This window comes from Pinus tabuliformis, chromosome 8 (assembly GCF_031772625.1).
Source record: "Pinus tabuliformis cultivar Carrire ecotype Pingquan chromosome 8, CPIR1, whole genome shotgun sequence".
In the NCBI taxonomy this organism is placed as follows: domain Eukaryota; kingdom Viridiplantae; phylum Streptophyta; class Pinopsida; order Pinales; family Pinaceae; genus Pinus; species Pinus tabuliformis.
In genome coordinates, this window is record NC_142294.1 from 651,461,306 (window position 1) to 651,479,547 (window position 18,242).

The window sequence follows — 18,242 nt, forward strand, 5'->3', positions numbered from 1 at the left end:
AGAATATAGAGAATGATATCTGTCCAAACAGTTTAATCTTGGCAGATTTGTAGATAGGTAGAGAATCAAAGGAGCCCAACTGCTTAATCTGGGCCCTTGGCAGAAATAAGTGTAGACTTAGATAGGAGAACAGAGAAAAGAAAAATTGTAAAGCTGGGTCTGCAAGTCTAAGTGCACCCAAACCAAAAAGAAGAAAAAATGTTAGGAAAAGTAGACTGGGTAGGTAGTTTTTGAGGTTGCAGAATGATGATTCATGATCAATTATGTGTTTTAAAGTGGTATACCTTTTCAGATCACAGTCATGATGCAGTTTTTCACCTGGAGGAACTCAAGCCGGACATTACTAACTCCCCTTCTTCTTTCCCCAAATCACTTACTAACTCCCCTAAAGAGGTCAAGATCTCCTTGATTCCTCTTAGTTTCATCATGTTCCATAACATTGCCCTTGGTGAAGATCTGCTTCACTCAAGTATTTTCATTCTTCTTTTACAAAGTTCTATTCCCCAAAATGGCCTAAGGTCCCCTACCTTAGTGCTTTCTGGTCACCTCCATATTAATTACTAACTATATTATTTAACTCCCTACATCATTTCCCCTTCCCTTACTAAAAGCACTATATAACTCCCCTATATATATATATTCCCATCCCTTGGCATTATAGCCATATTTATCAAAGTCTTGGAAATGTTGAGTTCATCCGGAACCCAGCATTAGCCTTCCATGTCCTGGGATTAGCCTAACATTTGGTTAGGCTAATAACCTTCCTCATTCACCCCTTTACCCCTCAAAACCTTCTATCTTTCCCCTCCACAATCATTTCTCAAAAATTAATGTTTAAAAGTTTTATTAAACATTATTTAAAGCATTTACCCCGCCCGAACCTTATATAAAGAACCCCAAAACCCACTTTCCTAAGTTCAAACCCCCCCGCCGCATCGCATTTTTCATTAAATATTTGGGTGGGCCCCGTCCTTTAACCACCCGCTAGATAACCATCCCGACAGCCCTCCGATCTGCCCCCTCCCCATCCGACGACTCTCGCCGATTTCGGAGCGCCCCCTACGTCTGGACGTTAGCCTTCGATATTGCAGTGGTTTTCTCCCCATACAGGAGGACGCACGTCCGCTTTCTATTGCGTCGGAGCCGCTCTAACAGAAACTGCCCCCGTACCAAAGGCGGTCCAACGAAAACCATAAACCGCCTATTCCCCCCCTGACGACTGCCACAGGACCTCGCCACATCATCTACACACGTCGTCCTCCTGCCGAGTCACCCTTGCCATGTCACTGCCACCATGTCCCTGCCACATCATCCACCGTACATGCTGACGTCATCTCGCTGACGTCATCCACCGTACCAGGTCCCACCCGCTTACGTCATGCTGACGTCATCATCAATTTTTGAGGCGAAAGGCGAAAATCGTGCTTAGGAAGCCCAGAATTAGTTTCTGAGGCAGTTTTTCATGCGCGATTAGCACCTAGCGCTAATCGCGCATGGCTACGGGAAATGAGCCGAAGTGGAAAACCCCTCATCGCGCAGTCCCCAGCAAGCCCAAAAGGTGCCGAATGACCTATTTTTCTCTGCGAAGCATGCAGAAAGGATCAAAAGACAGTTCTAAAAGAAACAGAGGGCCGAACAACGGCCATTAATTTGTGACTTGACCCACAGCGAAAGGAGAGACGCAACCCAATTCATTTGTCAAAGAGTATCAGAGGAGAGATGAAGCAACAAAGTGTACCAGTTAAATTGTTTAATGGAAACCTTCAGTTCCCAAAGCAGGTTACATTGAATGGCAGCCAACAAAGTCAAATCAATTTGTGCAAACCCATCCCAGCTCTCAAATCACAGTTAAAGCATTTAAAGCCACCGAAATACAATGGAGCAGAAGCCCATGCATAGTTATTACAGAAACACTGCACCAAGCCACCGAGGACAACAAATTTACTCAGTTTTGATACGGCTGCCCTCAGCACAGCTCAAGATATTTTCTTACATTTATTTCTGGATAAGATTAGGTTAAAAGTAATCATTTCTCAGACCTGTTTAGGTCATGTTGTAATAAAGGCAAGTAGGAGAGGTTTCCCTATATATACCACCCTCTGTACTATTTTAAGGGTTGGTCGATTGATAATTCTCACTAGAGACTCGCACTGTATACCTGAGACTATTTCTGTAATCAAAGATTGCTGAAATCCTGGAGAAGACACTGTCTGATGTGTTGTTAATGATTTCTAGAGACTGAAAGATGGAATTCCTACGCTGCAGCATGAAACAATAAGTGCATCTTACCTCTGTTTATTGTTTACCACTATCTAAATAGCAGAAAGAAAGATTAGCCTAGAACTTGTTTAAATACACTCTATGCTCAATTTCTGCTGTTTCTTTATGTTTTCATCTGAATGAATTGGTAATGAATATGAATTCCTTCTGGCTCATATTTACCCTAATTCACCTGTGTTTTCCAATTATCTAGGGATTCTTTACTGCCCCTAGGTAGGGCTCCGTTGTTTCCCTCTGTTAAGCTGATTGAGAGATTCTTAACTGCCTCTCATTACTTAGCATTCACTCCATCCTTTAAACCTGAAACATTGTTTCATGCGCAGTTACCTTGCTCCATACCTCTCTTGTGACCAAGAAACGCACCAGTAGTCCTACTCTTTGACTCCACGCCCAATGGTTTGAAATTTTCACACTATACCTGCCTCTTTACCTGAAAACATCAATCTTCCCACCAAAATCAAAACAAAAACTCCTGAATTCAATAGCTAGCCTAAAATCCTTTCAAATAAAGCTAAATCATAAAGAGAGAGCCCTCTCTGATTGCAGGTGGGCTAGAACCTGTAGTCCAAAGTTGGTCTGTGGTTACCTCGGCCGTATCCCTTTATTACAACCTGAGGGACAACCTGAGTGATAACATAATGGCGACTCCGCTGGGGATCCTCCTCAGTTAATTTTACGAAGAAGGTTGTAAAAATCCACTGGAAAAGTTGATTTTCTAATTGTTGTATATCCCTTAAAGCTACAGATGAAGCCTGAATGTCAGCCAGGAAGCCTTTGAAACTGTTCTTGTTCTACATTTACAGGAGTAGATAAAAGCTGCTTCAGTCAATCTTCATGCTAGTTTTAAACTATACACAGCTATTCCAAAATCTGATCAGTCCCTTGTTAATTATAAAAACATTCCCAGAAAAACACCAAAACAGTTCGGAAGCTGGCTCCCAAGAAGAATCCACGATATACAAGGTCAAATCCAGATCCAGACCCACCAGCTGCTTTTGAAAATCCGAACTTAATCCCTAAGATCCTCAGGAAGCAAGAAAGACAGGAAGCTTTTGCTGATTTGAGTCCTGAAACAGCTCACCCAAGCTGTGTTCCAACCCCAGTCAAGGTTTTATTTCGTTCAACTCCTGCTTCCCCTGGTTCATCATCCACATCTCATAGCACTCCTTCCACACCTCCATTCATTGCACATACTTAAACTGTCGCTACTGCTGTTCCAGTTACCCCTGTTATCCCTGTTGTCCCAGTTGTTCCACTTATCCCAACAAATATGGCTAATAGATATGCACCCCTGCAATTTCCTGCTAATCCTGGGGCCTTACCTCAGGAGTATCAATCCAAAATTACCTATTTTGACAGTACCGGTCCTTTCACAGCCCTTCAGCATACCAAAAAGATGCAAGACTATTTTGAAAACTACGAGATAGACGATGATAGCGTGAGAATGAGAATTTTTGTTCAAAGTTTAACCGGTGATGTAAGAACTTGGTTTAGATCACTTGCTGCAAACTCCATAACCACCCCAGATGAGCTCTACCAATCCTTTACCAACAGATGGGAGAAAAAGAAAGACCCCTTGCACATACTAGCTGAATATGATACAATTAAAAGAGGTCCTCAGGAGACTGTTTTGGAGTACTGTGCAAGATTCAATAATGTCTATAATGCAATACCACAGAACTTAAGACCCCCACCTGACCTTGCCTTGTATAAATTCCCTGATGGATTCGACCTAGACATGGCATACCAGTTAAAAGAAAGAGCTCCTCAGACCCTTGCAAACATGCAAAATGTTGTTGTTAGCATAGAGGCCAACCTAATTGCCAAAAGGAACAGAGCTAGAATGGAAAGAAGAACCACCTTTAAGGAAGAACCCTCAGCCTTTGATCAAAAGCTTGATGCTATTATCAATGGCCTGCAAAGGCTGGGAGAAAGAGTAGAAAGCGTTGAGAGAAGATCATCATGGGAAGGACAACAACCCAATACCATAAGGAACCCAAATTTTAGGAAAACGCAGAACACAAATGCTGGCAGGTCTAGCCCAGACCATGACATAAGACCTCCTTTTCAAGATAACTATGTTGAAGGATCTACTTCTAGTGAACCCTTAGAAGATACTCATATGAACCTGATGGATCTAAAGGGTGAACAACAAACTTTTCTGAGCCAAGAAGACCAAGATGACCATAACTATAATCAGTTTCACACTAAGTCTGGTGAGTCTTTTGATTTTAAACAAGGTTATGATACTGCTGTGTATGAAGTACACAAACAATATAAGCTGAGAACTAGGACCATTGACATTTCTGAACCTAGCAAAACAAAGGATGGCAAACAGCCCAACAAGATTAAGAGCAAGGCTGTCATAACAGAACCAGCTGATACAACTGCCCCAAACCCGCATCAAGTGACTGTAGAAGACATTACAGAAGCGCAGCCTTCTATAGATCAGCTTTTGCCACCTTCTTCCTCTGAGCAAAACTCGAACAACGTTCCAAAAAATTCTCCCGAAGTCGAAAAACCGCAGGCGATCACTTCCCATAACGCTGATAAACAAGAGCAAATACCAGATAATTCAAATGAAACAGAAAAAACTGCCATTATCAACACCAAGACTCCATTGGAAAAGCCATTTAATTTAGAGGCAGAAATAGCTAAGTTGAAGATATCCATCCCCCTCTCAGAACTTTCCAAGCACGATGTATATAGGCAACAAATTCAAAGATCACTTCAAATACCAGAGAATAAGGACGATGTAAATGTTCTGGATGATACTCCTGAACTGCTGTTTGGCCCAGAAGTTAATGGAAAATCAACATATGGACCTATTCCACCCTTTTATGTCAGTTTGCATATACATGACAAAGTTTTGCACAACGCTATGTTTGATTCAGGAGCATCACATAATCTGATGCCCAAGACAGTTATGGAAAAGCTGAACCTTGATATTACCAGACCCTACAAAGATCTGTTTTCCTTTGACTCAAGCCAGGTCAAGTGTTTAGGCCTCATCAAAGACTTGTGTGTATCCCTAGTCCAATATCCCAACAAGACCATCCTCATGGATGTGGTGGTGGCTGACATCCCACCAAAATATGGTATGCTCCTGTCAAGATCATGGGGAGCAAAGCTCCAAGGATCCCTTCAGCTAGACCTCTCCTATGCTACGATTTCAGTCTTTGGGCAACCAAAGAGACTATACAGAGAAACACTCATGAAATATGTGGTAAGTAGTGAGAGTAAGCCTGAAAATTTTCCCATTTACTCAATCCATTCTGATATGGATTCCTTTATTTTGTTTAATGATGATACAAATTCTCCAACTGATGATGAGCCTTTGGCTCTAGAACAACAAGCACACATCAATGAAGAATTGGTTGCACATACCCATGAGACTGTCACAACAATTAATGCAACTAGCATGCTAGAAGAAGCTCCCCAAACAGAAATTTCAAGTCTGCCCAATCCTAACATAGCTGAAACTCTTAGTGCTAACCACAGCCAAGAAATCACATGGTATTTAGAGTTTGATGGCTCTGTCAACAAGTTAGGAGCAAGGGCAGGTGTATGGATTCACAATACACATAACAATCGTGCAGAAGGTCATGCCTACAGACTGAATTTCAAATGCACAAACAATATGGCAGAGTATGAGGCTCTGCTTTTAGGCCTTAAACTGCTCAAAGCTCTAGGAGCTACAAAGGTGTCCATTTTAGGTGAGTCTGATTTAATCATACAACAGATGAAAGGTAACTTTGTAACCAATGACAATAGAATGAGGGCCTATAGGACTGCTGCCACTAATATACTCACTGCATTCACTGAATTCAGCCTAGCCAAGATTTCAAGAGAGCATAACATTCATGCACACAGCCTAGCCACCTTTGCTAGTACATGCAAGCTTCCCTTTGAGCCAAACCATCACTTCACAGCTGAAATAAAACATAGGCCTGCTGTCCCAAATAACGTCAAAGATTGGCAAGTGTTCGAGAATGATGTCCAGATTAATAATTTCCTTACCCTTGAGCATGAGTTTTCAAATATTAACATTGACATGGACGCTATGACAGATGACCAACAGCAAACAACTGAAAATCAACAGGAAAATCAGCAAGCTGTAACAGCTGCAACAGCCAAACAGATCCTGAACCCAACTGTTTTTGACAAAACAAACATAGAACAGCTGAAACGAATGCATTTGGAAGAAATTGCCAAAACAGAGGCAGAGATCATTGACTTGAAGGATAATTTTCTGCCTGCTGGCTTAACCCCATTAGAAGACATGTTTGACGCCAATGATGTTCCCAGAAAGCCAAAATTACAACCATTAAACGCTGCTATAGAAGAACACAACATCGGGACAAAAGAGAATCCCAAAATGATCAAACTATCCAAAAATTTGCCACCTGATCAAAAGCCCAAGTATATTGATTTATTTAAAGAGTTCCAAGATGTATTTGCTTGGAGTTATGAGGATTTGAAATCCTATGACACCTCGGTGATCCAACACACAATTCCCTTAAAACCAAACCAGAAACCCTTCAAACAGAAACTTAGAAGAATTAACCCTATGCTTCTTCCCATGATTGAGAAGGAAGTGAAGAGGATGTTTGAAGCAGGCATAATAGCACCCATCAGATTTTCTGAATGGGTATCCAACCTTGTTCCCACAAGAAAGAAGACAGGTGAGATTAGACTTTGTGTAGATCTGAGAAATTTAAACCAAGTCTCCCTAAAAGACCATTATCCTTTGCCCAAAATGGACCACATCCTACAAAGAGTAGTGGGGTCATCTAGAATCTCTTTGCTGGATGGCTTTTCAGGTTTCAACCAAATACTTGTTCACCCGGATGACCAAGACAAAACAGCCTTTACCACACCGTGGGGAACATTTAAGTATGTTAAGATGCCATTCGGACTTAAAAACGCTGGTGCAACCTTTCAACGAGCAATGGATATTGCGTTTGCTAAAGAAATACATGACTTCCTAGTTGTCTATCTTGATGATCTTACCCCATTTTCCAAATCTGACGAAGAGCACCTCAAGCATCTTAGGAAAATATTCATGACATGCAAGAAATATGGCATTTCCTTGAACCCCAAGAAGTCTCTCTTTGGCCTTGAAGAAGGCAAATTACTTGGCCACATCATATCAAAAGATGGGATTAGAATTGATCCTGAAAGAATCCAAGCCATCCTCCAAATCCCATATCCAAGAAACATAAAAGAGCTGCAAGCATTCCTTGGAAAGATCAATTTCCTAAGAAGATTTATTCCAAATCTAGCTGAACTGATACGACTGTTAAGCAACATGTTAAAAAAGGATGCCAAGGTAAAATGGTCTCTTGAAACCAAGCAAGCATTTGAGAGCATCAAAACGGCCTTAACCCAAACCCCTGTCCTCACCAGCCCACAATTTGACAAAGACTTTATCATATTTTCGTTTGCATCTGATCATACTATAGCTGCTGTCCTTTTGCAAAAGGATGAACAGGGAGCTGAAAAGCCGATTGCATTTTTCAGCCGAGCCTTAAGAGATGCCCCTTTGAAGTACCCAATCATGGAAAAGCAGGCCTATGCACTCGTTAAGGCCATCAAGGATTTTAGAGTATACATTTTATATTCACATGTGATTGCCTATGTCCCACACGTTGCTGTAAAAGACATACTGACCCAAGAGGGATTAGAAGGCAAAAGAGGCAAGTGGATAGCAAATATCCTTGAGTATGACATAGAAATAAAACCAACCAAGCTAATAAAGGGACAAGGTTTAGCCAAACTGATGTCTGAAACAAACTTTCAGGCCCTAGACATTAACCAGCTGGACAATGAACCGGAGCTGGCGACTCCACAGATCAGTGAAATCTTTTTGCAATCCCCATGGTACGCTGATATATGCTTTGTATTGTTAAACCTGTGTGCTCCCCCAGGATTGTCCAGGACCAAGAAGAGATTTTTGAAAATGAAGGCTTTAAAGTTTTGTGTAATAGATGGTGCATTATTTTGGAGAAATCATGAGGGTATATTGTTGAATTGTTTAACCATGAATGAAACTAACAAAGTCATGAAAGAATTCCATGCAGGTGACTGTGGAGGACATCTATATTGGAAGTCCACTGCTGATAAAATCTTAAGGGCCGGTTTCTATTGGCCCTCTCTTTTTGCAGATGTAAAGAAATTTGCCATGTCATGTCACAAGTGCCAAATCTTTGAGGGCAAGAGAAAGTTGTTACCTTTTCCCCTTAAACCCATCTCAACCGAAAAACCTTTTCAACAATGGGGTCTTGACTTCATTGGAGAAATCCATCCCTCTTCCTCATGCCAACACAAATGGATCCTAATAGCCACCAACTATTTCACTAAGTGGGTTGAAGCCATTCCCTGTAGGCAAGCCAATGACACCATCATTATCCAATTCCTTGAGTGCAATATCCTTTCTAGATTTGGCTGCCCTGAGAAAATCATCACTGACAATGACGCTGCCTTTAAGTCCCAAAATATGATCAATTTCTGCCACCAATTTCATATTACCTTGGGCCACTCTACAGTTTATTACCCTCAAGGTAATGGCTTGGCCGAATCATCTAACAAAAGCCTCATCAACATCATAAAGAAAGTGCTGGAAGAGAATAAGAAGAACTAGCACAGAAAGCTGGTAAATGCCCTATGGGCAGACAGACTTTCAACTAAGAGATCCATTGGGATGAGCCCTTATGAGCTAGTATATGGCATGGAGGCCAGATTTCCTTCATCCCTGGGCATTCCTACTATCAAGCTGTTACAGGAGATTCAGGCTGAACCAAATGACATTCAAAGAAGAATTAATCAGACCATTCATCTTCAACAAACCAGAGAACAAGTTTATGACAGAGCTCAAATTCTGCAAGAAAAGCTCAAAAAGATGTTTGACAAGAGAGTTAAGGCTGAGGATTTCTACATTGGTGACAAAGTTCTAAGGTGGGACTCAAGAAGAGAAGACAAGGGCAAACATGCCAAGTTTGATTTTTTATGGAAAGGACCATTCGTTATTTCTGTTGTTCAGGGAAATAACACATATTTTCTCAAATCTATAGACGGCAATACTGCTGAAGAAGGCCCTGTCAATGGTCGTATGCTGAAACATTACCATGATCCCGTTTAGGGGATACAGTGCGGCTTTTTGTGTATATCTTTTGTACAGTGATATTTGTATATATCAGCACTTTGTTTTCATTTTTATATCAGCAAACCAATTGTCAAGGGAGCAGCAGTAAATTTTGTGAAGACACAGCCAATACAAGTGTTCCAGTTTCAAAAAGCTCTGTCCCTGCACTGATCTCAACAAAACAGCAAGAGAAGCACTGTCGAATCACAAGCAATTCATGGTAAAAGCAAACTGTTCGCAGTTTTCAGCCAGAGGGATCAAAGCAGAGCAGTATTTTCGGTTTATATCAGCACCCTTGGTCAAAGCAAAAGTAAAGCAAACACACCAGTTTTGATCCATGTTTGAGAATGTTTCAAAAGGTACAATGCTCAAGCAACATTCTACATAATAGCAAGCACGCAGAAGAAAGCAGGCAGTGCTATGCATTTCACAATAGTTCAGTTGAGGAGGATGTTGTTCATATTACAAAGCTTCAATTATCTAACAGCCAGCACAAAGAAGTTCCTTCAATCCACAGCAGCCATAGAAGATCAAGGCATTCTGACCTGTTGTTCTTGGCTTTTCACAAGGAAAATCCATCCCCAAGTGGAGCCACTGTTAGCCTCCTGTTGCAACAGGTGTTCATTTTTCATGATTGACATTTTTACATGCCAAATATGTCATACTTTGCAGGCTGCAGTGTTCCATATTTCCACAAGATGCCATGAAAGTGTGCTAGTCTAAGTACCACTGCTGCATTCCATTTTTCAAGATTTGTTTCAGTTAAGGGAAGGCCAAACAGTTTAATCTTGGCCTCCCTAGGTTTCAATTTCCTGTTTTAGAATATAGAGAATGATATTTGTCCAAACAGTTTAATCTTGGCAAATTTGTAGATAGGTAGAGAATCAAAGGAGCCCAACTGCTTAATTTGGGCCCTTGGCAGAAATAAGTGTAGACTTAGATAGGAGAACAGAGAAAAGAAAAATTGTAAAGCTGGGTCTCCAAGTCTAAGTGCACCCAAACCAAAAATAAGAAAAAATGTTAGGAAAAGTAGACTGTGTAGGTAGTTTTTGAGGTTGCAGAATGATGATTCATGATCAATTATGTGTTTTAAAGTGGTATACCTTTTCAGATCGTAGTCATGATGCAGTTTTTCACCTGGAGGAACTCAAGCCGGACATTACTAACTCCCCTTCTTCTTTCCCCAAATCACTTACTAACCCCCCTAAAGAGGTCAAGATCTCCTTGATTCCTCTTAGTTTCATCATGTTCCATAACATTGCCCTTGGTGAAGATCTGCTTCACTCAAGTATTTTCATTCTTCTTTTACAAAGTTCAATTCCCCAAAATGACCTAAGGTCCCCTACCTTAGTGCTTTCTGGTCACCTCCATATTAATTACTAACTATATTATTTAACTCCCTACATCATTTCCCCTTCCCTTACTAAAAGCACTATATAACTCCCCTATATATATATATTCCCATCCCTTGGCATTATAGCCATATTTATCTAAGTCTTGGAAATGTTGAGTTCATCCGGAACCCAGCATTAGCCTTCCATGTCCTGGGATTAGCCTAACATTTGGTTAGGCTAATAACCTTCCTCATTCACCCCTTTACCCCTCAAAACCTTCTATCTTTCCCCTCCGCAATCATTTCTCAAAAATTAATGTTTAAAAGTTTTATTAAACATTATTTAAAGCATTTACCCCGCCCGAACCTTATATAAAGAACCCCAAAACCCACTTTCCTAAGTTCAAACCCCCCCGCCGCATCGCATTTTTCATTAAATATTTGGGCGGGCCCCGTCCTTTAACCACCTGCCAGATAACCATCCCGACAGCCCTCTGATCTGCCCCCTCCCCATCCGACGGCTCTCGCTGATTTCAGAGCGCCCCCTGCGTCCGGACGTTAGCCTCCGATATTGCAGTGGTTTTCTCCCCGTACAAGAGGACGCGCGTCCGCTTTCTATTGCGTCGGAGCCGCTCTGACAGAAACCGCCCCCGTACCAAAGGCGGTCCGACGAAAACCATAAACCGCCTATTCCCCCCCTGACGACTGCCCCAGGACCTCGCCACATCATCTGCACACGTCGTCCTCCTGCCGAGTCACCCTTGCCACGTCACTGCCACCATGTCCCTGCCACGTCATCCACCGTACATGCTGACGTCATCTCGCTGACGTCATCATGCTGATGTCATCCGTCGTACCAGGTCCCGCCCGCTTACATCATGCTGACGTCATCATCAATTTTTGAGGCGAAAGGCGAAAATCGTGCTTAGGAAGCCCGGAATCAGTTTCTGAGGCAGTTTTTCATGCGCGATTAGCGCCTAGCGCTAATCGCGCATGGCTACGGGAAATGAGCCGAAGTGGAAAACCCCTCATCGCGCAGCCCCCAGCAAGCCCAAAAGGTGCCGAATGACCCGTTTTTCTCTGCGAAGCATGCAGAAAGGATCAGAAGACAGTTCTAAAAGAAACAGAGGGCCAAACAACGGCCATTAATTTGTGATTTGACCCACAGCGAAAGGAGAGACGCAACCCAATTCATTTGTCAAAGAGTATCAGAGGAGAGATGAAGCAGCAAAGTGTACCAGTTAAATTGTTTAATGGAAACCTTCAGTTCCCAAAGCAGGTTACATTGAATGGCAGCCAACAAAGTCAAATCAATTTGTGCAAACCCATCCCAGCTCTCAAATCACAGTTAAAGCATTTAAAGCCACCGAACTACAATGGAGCAGAAGCCCATGCACAGTTATTACAGAAACACTGCACCAAGCCACCGAGGACAACACATTTACTCAGTTTTGATACGACTGCCCTCAGCACAGCTCAAGATATTTTCTTGCATTTATTTCTGGATAGGATTAGGTTAAAAGTAATCATTTCTCAGACCTGTTTAGGTCATGTTGTAATAAAGGCAAGTAGGAGAGGTTTCCCTATATATACCACCGTCTGTACTATTTTAAGGGTTGGTCGATTGATAATTCTCACTAGAGACTTGCACTGTATACCTGAGACTGTTTCTGTAATCAAAGATTGCGGAAAGCCTGGAGAAGGCACTGTCTGATGTGTTGTTAATGATTTCTAGAGACTGAAAGATGGAATTCCTGCGCTGCAACATGAAACAATAAGTGCATCTTACCTCTTTTTATTGTTTACCACTATCTAAATAGCAGAAAGAAATATTAGCCTAGAACTTGTTTAAATACACTCTATGCTCAATTTATGTTGTTTCTTTATGTTTTCATCTGAATGAATTGGTAATGAATATGAATTCCTTCTGGCTCATATTTACCCTAATTCACCTGTGTTTTCCAATTATCTAGGGATTCTTTACTACCCCTAGGTAGGGCTCCGTTGTTTCCCTCTGTTAAGCTGATTGAGAGATTCTTGACTGCCTCTCATTACTTAGCACTCACTCCATCCTTTAAACCTGAAACATTGTTTCATGCGCAGTTACCTTGCTCCATACCTCTCTTGTGACCAAGAAATGCACCAGCACTCCTACTCTTTGACTCCATGCCCAATGGTTTGAAATTTTCACACTATACTTGCCTCTTTACCTGAAAACATCAATCTTCCCACCAAAATCAAAACAAAAACTCCCGAATTCAATAGCTAGCCTAAAATCCTTTCAAATAAAGCTAAATCATAAAGAGAGAGCCCTCTCTGATTGCAGGTGGGCTAGAACCTATAGTCCAAAGTTGGTCTGTGGTTACCTCGGCCGTATCCCTTTATTACAACCTGAGGGACAACCTGAGTGATAACACAAGGGACCCCTTTATTAGGAAGAAATTTAAATAGGGAAATCATAGGTTCCTCCTTAGGGAACATAAAATGATCAACAACTCATATCAAAGCCTTAAATACACAAGGCAGGTTTAACTTTTGGCTCAACATGTTTTCTTCTCCAAGCCATAGTGTGACTTTCTCCTTACATGTTAGATTCCTTTCCATTACTGTTTTGCTTAGGGAACTTCATGTTGCATTCTCATGCAATGTGACCAATATTGTGGCATCTAAAGGATCTTGCATAATACTTAAATGGAGTAGCAATCGACATATAATTTCTTCCATAAAATCCATATGTATCCAATATTCCTACAAACTTTCTCCTAGAGGACTGATAACCAGCGTTGTAATTATCTTTGGAATCCTTGGCCTTATGCCCAAATTTTATACATAAAAAAAAAACCAAGAAATGTACTTTGATACTTAGATGAGAAATATTCCCTTGATGATCTTCATAGTATATTATACCTTGGACAAGGATTGAAGTTTTGATGATGCTCATTCTTCATTACATTGCTCTCTTCTTCCTAATCGACACAACAACTAGGAGTGGCAACCATTCCAACCTGGCTCCTTCATATTTGTCTTCAAATTCAACCTTCAAGCTTGAGTCTTATTCGCAAGAAAACGTATCAATATAATCAAGACTTGTTTTCTCACTTGGATATTTATAATAATGGAGAATATTATCCAATACCTGTGAATCCTTCAATCTTTTGTAAATCTTGTGAATGTCAGCCCTCAATGAAACAACTTCTTCAAATCGAGATTTCAAGAAGATGATTTCTACTTCAATCTCTGCTTCAAGTTTATTTAGGTCCTTAGATTTTTCTTTAAGATGACTTGCCATAATTTCTTCTATTTTTATTGCGTCTTCTACCTTGACCTTTAAGTGACCAATTTATTCTTATGCTTCAACAAACTTGTAATTATTCTCTTTAGAATATTGATTCTTTTCTTCTAGCTGATTCAACAAGACATCTTTACTTCTTTCAAATTCTTCCAATTGTGCTTTTAAGGACATTATATCATGGTACCTATTTTCCAAAAGTTCTTTTTCCCCTTTTCTATCATTCATGACTTCTTCTAGCTTGCCTATCAAGGAGAAATTATCCACTCTTAGGTTTTCATAATGCACTTCATTTTCTTTTATATTTCCTTTCCATACTTCATCTAATGTTATTGCTTCTTCTAGTTAATCCCTCCAAGTAACAATAGAATGATCCTACTTATTTTGGAGTTCATCTCTTTCTTGTGGCTACTCTTATAATTGAGTGACCTTTCTTCTTGAATCTTCTAGTTCTTTTAAGGAACTCTTGAGTTCTCCTTCATAACATAGCTCTGTTTCAATTTCTTTATTTATTTACTCATTCCTTAGCATCCATATGTATATATAAGGAGTTTCTCTAGGACCACATACACTATTCACATGATTGAAACCATTATTTTTCTAAGATAACTTTTTCTTGATATTTCCTTTACTAGCCATATATTACTTGATCTACCTTCCAGCGGCAACTTGTTCCTAAAGGAACCTACTATGATACCACTTGTTGGACCCAAAAGTACAATGAGAAGGGTAGTGAATCAATGTGTCATCTATTTTACCAATTTACAACTTTTCATTAATCAAAAATGTAGCAATCAATCTTAACTACTTGTAGTATTTCAATCAACATAAAAATGCATTATCAAGCTATCATCATATAAACAATAAATCAAGATACTATCACATCAAGGAGACATAAGTTTTTACGTGGAAACCCATATGAGAGAAAACCACGAATTATTCTTCTTCATATGTTTCAATTATTACATAAATTCCAAGGTTACGACTTGTTAGAGGCAACTACCCCCAAGATATGCAAGCTGCTAGTTTCAATAGGCTACAACCTTACTGAGTCACCAAACTTGAAAGATGCAAGAAGCTACTCACTATAGGATACAACCTGATTGAGGCACCAACGTTGATGATGAGAAAGATCCAACTTGATTGAGGCACCAACCTCAATGATCAACAAGCTCCAACATGCTCTAGGATCCAACCTTATTGGCTCCAACCTCAATCATGAGTTGGATACAACCTGTGCTAGGCTCCAACCTCAATGTGGGAACCCACCTCCTTATTCAACTCTTTATGGACCTCTATTTCATATATTTTCAAAATGGATCCATTATCATCATATATCATTGAATCATATGTAATGTAAAAATTTATAACATGTAATTTTTGTCACTGCAATGTCCACAATCATTGCCACAACCTGCAAACATTGTCGTTGAAATCTCTATCATAACCTACAACCATTGACCCATAATAACTTACAACCACTATCAGTGCAATCATTTCCTCAAATACTACCACAAAATATCATATAAACAATTTCCACTAGCTTTCATGCTACTACCCATACTCTACTTCTACCAATTCATTAATATGGTCACTCAAACCCCTTCTTTGAACCTGATTTCACCATGTTTCTAGAAACACTGCAACCTACTCATAGATATTTTTTCCATCAAAAAAGTGTCAAAAATAGATCACATGCCTCTGGTTATCCATATCACTTCTAAAGGTAGGTAATAATGTTAACTGAGATTTGTAAGAATAAACTAGAAGAGATAATACTATGTTACCCATGTTGTTAAGAATATGAAATCTATCTATATCTATATCTATATATATATATATATATATATATATATATATATATATATTTATATTTTCGTGGGATGGAGTAGATAAACCATAGATTTTATCAAAGCTACAATTTTTAATCCATTGGAAATGTTCATGATTAAAATGTAACAAAAACTATGAGTGATCATGCATTTTAGTTAGATGAATATGCATGAAGGAAAGCCAATGAAATAGGGGTTGGCATGGGAATAATAATGTCAAAACATTACAACAATGCCAAGAGCTCAATAGGCAGGAGAAAAATTAACAAGAGGTTGGTGCAAAATTCATGAGTTTGAAATAGTTGGTCCCTTTACTTAAGTACAATGTAGGTGTTGCAATGAAATGGATGTTGTTTAAGTGAAGGAAATGGGATACAAGATGATTTTAGTTACCAATTAAGTGAATGTTGTGAAAATGTAAAATATTTATTGTTTATTATGTTGGACACTTAATCCATTAGGTTTGGTGTGGAGGAATTCCAATGGTCATTAAAGTCTAAGCGACCTATTGAAACATGAAAACCAAGGGTCAAAATACTATGTATTAATAAGTACATATTGTGAATAGAATGCAATCACATGAAATTATCTAAATTCTGCCTATCAATTTTGTGTGTTTAACATGGTATCATAGCTCTTTAAAATGAGTCTATGGACAAATCCTCCTCAATAAAATATGCAAGAAGAAATCTTCTAGTAAAAATCTCAGATTTATTGGCTTGAGGGGGCCTGGCCCAGGTTCAACATTAATTAGCCAAACAAATCCCTACACTACTAGCCCTTTCGGCATCATCCCGGGGAGTGCGGACTAAAGTCTCACCTAAAGCAGTATGGGGGGATGCTGGAACCAAGTTTCCACACCCTAAGATGGTTGTGATGTCGTTTGATTCCCTCTATCCCTCCCTTCGCGTAGGTCGCTTTGCTCTAGGGATTGCAAGATGAGCCCTTTATTATTTCCTTCTATACCTCCACGAAAGGGTACGATCGACCTTCACGTAGCCCTAACCAGTTGCCCAGGTACTTCCACGATGTTATGGCAGTGTGCCGTGCTGATTCCCTAATTAATCTAAGTGACTTGGATATCTTATCAAACAATCATAGTTAACACTGCATAAACAGATATTCATAATTGTGTTCAGTTATTCAATGTAATTGCATTCATTCACGCATCACATAAGAATAGTAAAGGAAATTCATATATAAAATATCAAGATGCATCAATAGAACAAAGACACAAAAATTGCAGAATATCTCTCTTTATTAATATCTTCCAAGTGTTTACAACTTTGTCCACCCTGCGCACATAGCTGCAGGGGTCCGCGCACTCAACTGCAGACTTCTACCCTAGGCCTCTATGCACTCAGCTGCAGAGCCTCTACCTACGCTACGACCGAGACTTAGACTTTTTACTTCAAAGCTATGACTCTCTTACATGATCTATCCTTATTTGTATCTAAAACTACTTAGAGCTTAGCTCTTTTTATACAATCCCATAGTCCATGGACCATGGGTAGATCTCTTATAGCCGACTTTACTTTACAAAAATAAGGGTCGACTACCCTTTATGACACATGACACCTTCATGCTCCGCGACTACAAAATGTGGAAACTTTACAATTTTATTACAAAATTTGACTCAAACATGGCCTTTTAGCCCCAAAACTACCCTTAAGGGATCCCTCCCCCAATAGGCCCCCAGCAAAAACATTGTGACTCACCCTCGAGTCACTCGGTAGGTGCGGAGATCTTTGCACGAAGCCCATCCAACTCGACCCATATGACTGCAACCTCAGTCACGCACTGATGATCCAAATTGGATCCATGAAGATAATCAAAGTACCATGGCTATATCAGATCGGGACAAACTTTGAATTCAAGAGCACATAGTGATAAGAAAAACCTCTGAACAGTGGCAGTTGGCAGCCAGCGTGGAATGACGAGGACCTCGGTCAAAGTGCGCTAACTGAGGCCCATGGAGACTGCGCAGGAGGTGAAACTGGCACCTAGGAAGCCTAGAGTGGGAAAAGGAGGTAGTTTTTGATCGCACATCGCTGGGCAAAACCCCTCGAAATGGAAAGGCCTCGAAGTGCTTGGTTGCATGGAAGCTGGGAAAACTGTGGGGAAAAGCACAAAAGGCTAAAGGAGGGACCCACACTCCAAAAACCGGCAGTATATATCAGGGGCACCCTTGGGCGGTAAGTGGATTTGGCTGAAACCTAGCAATTCCATTCAACGCCCGACGCATGGCAGGTGGAGGAGAGAAAAAACCGCCGCTCATCGAACGCTAATGGTCGAGGAAGTCAACTGCATGAAATGAGCGAATCACGTTGGATCTGGAGGCCCCAAATATAACGGCTGAGAACA